The following is a 6,000-nucleotide window of genomic DNA, read 5'->3' on the forward strand; positions in this document are numbered from 1 at the left end:
CCATATGTTGTCACACCGCTGCCATCCATAATCACACATTATTTTGATAACATGGGAACTGTTTATATTCTACTGAACCACATTATTACACGAAGACACCACAGATTTGACCTGTTTTCATGAATGTAATGCAGTCAGTCTCATTAGATCAGTGGTTTCTTTGAGAAGTTTCTTTTCTTTAACGGATAACATAAAAAGTGTTGTGTTGTTTTGGTTGATTTCATAGTAAAAACAGTGCCTACCTGAGTGATATTAACTGTAACCAAACTAGAGTGACAAGTCAAGACACGTTGAAAAGTTAATGGATTGATTGAGACAAAATCATTTGGGAGGGGGTGGGGAGTGCGGAGTACTTCCTTAATTGATAAGGCCTATTATTCGTGGATACTACTTTACATTTTCTTCTTTATATTTGATAGAATTAAAATAATAATAATAATATAGGCCTATATATATAGTATATTTTAAACTCTTTTTCGACTCTGGGGGCACAAGTACAGGGGCTCAAGCCCCCCTTGGGTCCTATCTGTGCACGTGTCTGAAAGTAGTTGTTTTTCAATTAAATGCAGGCAGATACAACGTTGCTTTTCAGTTTACCATTAACGATGTGCCTCTCCATGGTGCAGCCATTGTTGTGTGACGCCAGAAATCTGATTCTCGAATCTGCTCCGAGTTCACAAGTAGGAACTTTTCTACTCGGAGGTTGGAAAATCTCGACTTCCGAGTTGTCTGGAACGCAGCATTAGTAATCAAAAGGGTTGTTTTACCTTGAATATATGCGCGTGTTTTTCTCCAGATTTTCACAATTCACTGTCTTTCCAGTTGCTGATCGATAGAGAAGAGGTGAAATGACAATTTGTCTGCGTTTATGAAATTTGCAACCTGGAGCACCGCAGGACAAACATGACAACAGCATTTGAGCTAAAGAGAAAAATGGCCGCTGTGTGAACTTGGTGAACACATTTATATCACACTTTAATTTTTAAATTGTAATTTGTAATTGTAATTTATAAGCTAAGGTTATACTAACTAGCTTACGTTAATTTAAGCTAGGAACTCATTAAATACATTAGCTGTTTTGACTTTGCCCTCCGTACCTGATGAGTAATTTTGTTGTACCTTAAAATATGGCCATGTTTTTCTCCAGATTTTTACTTTTTACTGTCTTTTCAGCTGCCGATAGAAAAAGAGGTGAAATGATAACCTGTCAGGTTCCCTATTGCAATTTGCAACCTTGAGCACAGCAGTACAACATGATAAATGGAAAATGGCCGCTGTGTGAATATGGTTAACATGTTTGTTTCACACTTACATTATATTAACACTTACATTTAATCAAAAGTGGTAATTAACACTGCTTTAGTAGCTTCAACAGCATAGTCATACAAGTGGCAACAATGATAGTTCAGGCAAGGGGAAGGGGAAAACCATTGCATCGTGGTTTGAGCGACATTCAATAACCTCAAGCACTCCCCTCCCTCCACGCTGAGGCTGCGCTGTACTTTCTCTCTCCTCCCACGCATAGTATTCAGTTTGTTTGATGCCTTGTACTTTTAAATCACACATCATTGTGTTAGCGGCACCAGTAGATGGAAACATGCTAATTGGAAGCCCCCAAAGCTTCCACCTGGTCAGCCGGAGGCCCACCATGTCGCACCGTCACAGTGAGGGGAGGTGGAACAGAATAATCAGAATTATTAATGACTCACCCATGATCTCGAAATGAACATGGAGAGACTTTAGATTAAAGAAGGTTAAGGTTAACATTCTAATTAGTGGCTTTAAGTATGTGTCATGAGAGCGCCATTTAAAGGTTGTGTGTGGTTAGAGAGCTCTGAGAGGGGTGTAGATTGGATTTAAGAGATTGTGAGACCCTTACTTACCGTTATATAGAATAAGTGTACTGTATGTATACACGTCCTTAAACACCAACTTGATTAAATGGGGTTTCTGGGGTTGTATTGTAACCCCATAAACAATGGCTCCATAAAAACAATAGGGGATACTGCCCAACGAGGTGTCTATTAGCAGGAATTTATTGACAATGCAGATGCAAGGATTGAGTCCATAAATTCCTGATTTGGTCACTTGCTAAGGAAAAAATGGGACCATTCATTTTTGTTTTCATGCCTTTTGCAATATAAATAACAAATTTTAACAAGACGTCACTGTTTCCCCTCTAACGCCTGTGGTGTTCATAGAATGAGGCAAATAATGAGTACACTAAATAACCCAAGTTTTCCCCTCTTCACTTCTAAGTTTGTCTGACTTCAGCTGCAACCCAGTCATCAAAGTTGTGATATTATATATTACATACATATGTTGGGAAAATAATCTAAATGAAATAACAGCAAACAGTATTTTTCTTGTAAATATGAATCTCAACATAACCTGACACCTTAAAGATTGTTGCTCTGGGTGTTTGTGGGACATAACATTCACATCGGAATAGTATATTTACTTTAATACTTGTGTCCAAATATTAAAGCTCCTGCGTGTTTTTTTGCTGGTTATGAAACAGACTGAAATTAATTCTGATTACTCTATATGACCTACAAAAGCAGACCAGACCATCAGAGACAACATTAATTATTTCTGTAGTTATTTTTAATGCCTTAAACCGCTGGTGGGGGGTAGGTGTCAGACGAAGTGGTTAACTGCAACTGCCTTATTCCCCCAGTTTTATTTCCCAGCTGCAGTTGGTTACTTTTAAAAAACATATAACAAAATGTTAAAGTATAGTATAGTATATATAGTATACACTCACCAGCTGTACGAAGAATAGTTTAAATAATTCAAATAATACTTTGAACAAAACATCTCTAATTTTGTAATCAGTGACTTTGGCTAAGTAGAAGTTGATGCAACAGCTTTAATGATCTAATGATAAAAGATGTAGTTGTTTGACACCCTCAGGGGATTTTACTCTGCGCTTTGTACTTTTACTGAAGTTATTTGCTGAGGAAGAAATTCTTACTCTCTGGTTTTCCTATTTTTACTGTCATAAAGGCTCTTAGTACTTCCTCCACCAACAGCTCTTTGATCACTTTATCCAACAGGAATTCTTTGGATGCTCGGTGCTGAAGGATCTCTACCTTCTTTCACTCTGCTCAGAGACTCAACTATTACCATTATGTGTCTCCATATGTTTCGTGGCCCTATTGTGGATATGCAGCAGAAAAGAAGGGGATAAAGAGAGGTAAGAGCAGAGAGCACTTCTCAATGCTGAGATACAGGATGCAGCACTTCTCCATAGTTGCTTTCAGACCGTGGTCTACTCACAATAAACAAAACGTAGCCATCACATTGTGACTATTTTTATTAGCTAAAGTGACTTAGCATCATTGTACAACAAAGGTAAAACAGTATTCAAATATTTTCATTCATATGAAATATCAAATAATCTTCACAGCTTGAAAGCTTTGCTTAAAACATGAAAGAGATATAACCACTAGAGTGAGGTAAGTAATCTGTATAATATATGAATACATTCAAAGTTTGGTAAACTCAAACAGTAGACAAGAAGCTGTGTGCTTTTAGTTTATATTAAATAGTGCCGTCGTTTTGTGTAAAGGTGGATAATGTGTCAGTGGTGCTATTGCTGTTTGGCATCATGATGGAGTTGCCAGTTCTTTCCATCTAGGTAAGCCATGCTGGTCTTCGTCCACACCTTGTTGGGGTGAGAGCAGATTCTATTTCCAAACACAGTGGTGAATCTATTGAAAAGGAAAACACAGAAAACACACGTTCAGTATCATGCTGCAACATTTAAGTTCAAAACTACAAACATATTATGGTTCATTCTAATATGCAGTGTCTGAAATGGGTTGTATCAAAGGTTCCATGGGCTTATGATTAGAAATTATGCACATTCGTCCAACATTGAACAGATTGATGACTTACACCACTGCAGAAATAGGGCATGATGACTTGTATTGTTTGTAGTAACTTTTCAGTCGATCCCGGTGGACTTGAGTGGATAAAAGTTTTCGGCAACAACTGCTTATCCCACCTATGAAAAGAAAAATAAAAGTCCATTGTCATCATCTTTTCAACAATCTTACATCTAGAAATAAACATAATGTCATATCACTGGTAAAATATTTCTAAAATAAACAAAACATAGACACTTAAAAATCTCTTACCTTGTCCTGAGGCAGTCGACACCAGGATGGTGACAAGAAACAGTGAGAGAATTACGTTGAGACTCGTCATTCTGCGTCTTTGTCTGAATCAGAACTGATGTGGAGTCCACAAAGCAGGCCCTTTTTAAGCCCACCAACACACACAACACAGCTCCGCACCTATCAACTTTAGCATGATGCACCCACAGATATGCAACGGTGGAAAGTAGCACTCATATTTCCTCCCACTGTGGTCCTCACCCCTCTACTCACTCTGGTGGTCTGAAGGTGTTCCGTGTTCCACTGCAGGATGTGGTCTTTGCATAGGAGTCCTATAATGATATGTATCATTCAAATTATTGCTTGTAAATACATGTAAGACCTGTATCTATTTTTAGGTACACCTTTTTACTGTAAGGTTTTTGAGGTTTCTTTCTGCCATTGATGCTCGCATACTCACTTCAGCGAACTTGTGTGTGCAGGGGTCAAAAGAATTTCCCCATGTCTCATTCATGTCACTTACAGGCACATGTAAGGTTTCACACACACAAACACAGATGGACTTACAGAACGTGCAGATACACCAAACCATGTTCTATTGAAACCCACATGGTTTGTTGTCATCTGTTCTTTCATGCATGATAAGGAAAGCATGGCAGCAGAGACACGTTTGAAAGTTTCGAGTTGATCTGTCCCAAGCTGCTTATTCGTGGCTGCCACTACTGTTGTGCCGATGAGTTATTTTGAGAGATAAACTTGCAGTGAGATCGGGACTATCTACACTCGCACGCCAATGTGGTAAGTAGTTGCCTGGGAAACATCAGGTAGCCTACAGTCAAGCATTTGAGGATTCTCATTCATATAAAGAAATAAAAAATAATGACTTAATACTTAATAAAGGGCTAACCTTAGCATTAAGGGGACCCAGCAGGCATGAGCCTGGTTAAACTTCCTTACATAGATAAAATACTCCTATGGATAGCTAGCTTGCTATTAACCCAATATTGGAAATACTAGGGCGCTATCAGCTAGTTCACTTAAGTTAAATAATCTTAGGTAATGACAATTTATGCTAAAGCTAGCTAATGTTCATTAGCTTCACCGAAGTTAGCTAGCTAACATTAGCATTCATCTGTGGACACTTGGTACAATCTAATTCATCATCTCATGGAATGACACAAAATATTCCAGGTTTCCTGTCCAGCAGTGGGTGCTAGCAAACGCAACATCTGTCAGTAGAAGGGAAGAAAACATGCAGAGGTAAGTCAGCTGAAAGAGAAAAACAGTAAAAGTTACTCAGATATTTGATGTTCAAAGGATGACGTTTATTCGTTTTTGGATACAGTTGTTCAGTTTGAAGCATTAAGGAAGATTATAAATATCTGGTGAGTATCTTTTCCATGTAATTGTTAGCTTATCACATTGTTAGCTAACTAGTTCGTGTTAGCTAGGTGTATTTCCATGACTGTAATGGGGGCATTTTTAGAGACTTTAACGTTTTTGGCAGCAGAAATGTGGTTACTTTTTCTGCAAGGCCCCCCTTAGGTAGATGAAAATATATTGAAGCCCCCCCCCACCCCTCAACAGGCTCATCATCAACAAATAAACACACATCATATACCAACACGCTATCAGACACGTGCTGCTCCTCAATATCTTTTGACATGTCATTAATGCGCCTTACAATGGTATTGTTGACATAGCCTCAAGTTTGCCAACTGTTGCTTCATCAATCAAGTGAAACCACAATTGCTAGGATATGATTCTTCATATTTCATTGTCTTTGTTTTAGTAGTTGTGACGTTTGGAATCGATTCATCGTCAGCCTTATGTTTACCTGGCAGTCCTTTCACAAAATTGGCTGAGCTTTGCTAGC

This window comes from Semicossyphus pulcher, unplaced genomic scaffold (genome assembly GCF_022749685.1).
Source record: "Semicossyphus pulcher isolate SPU_LCO1_2020_fin unplaced genomic scaffold, fSemPul1.0.p SCAF_7, whole genome shotgun sequence".
NCBI classification, from domain to species: Eukaryota; Metazoa; Chordata; class Actinopteri; order Labriformes; family Labridae; genus Semicossyphus; species Semicossyphus pulcher.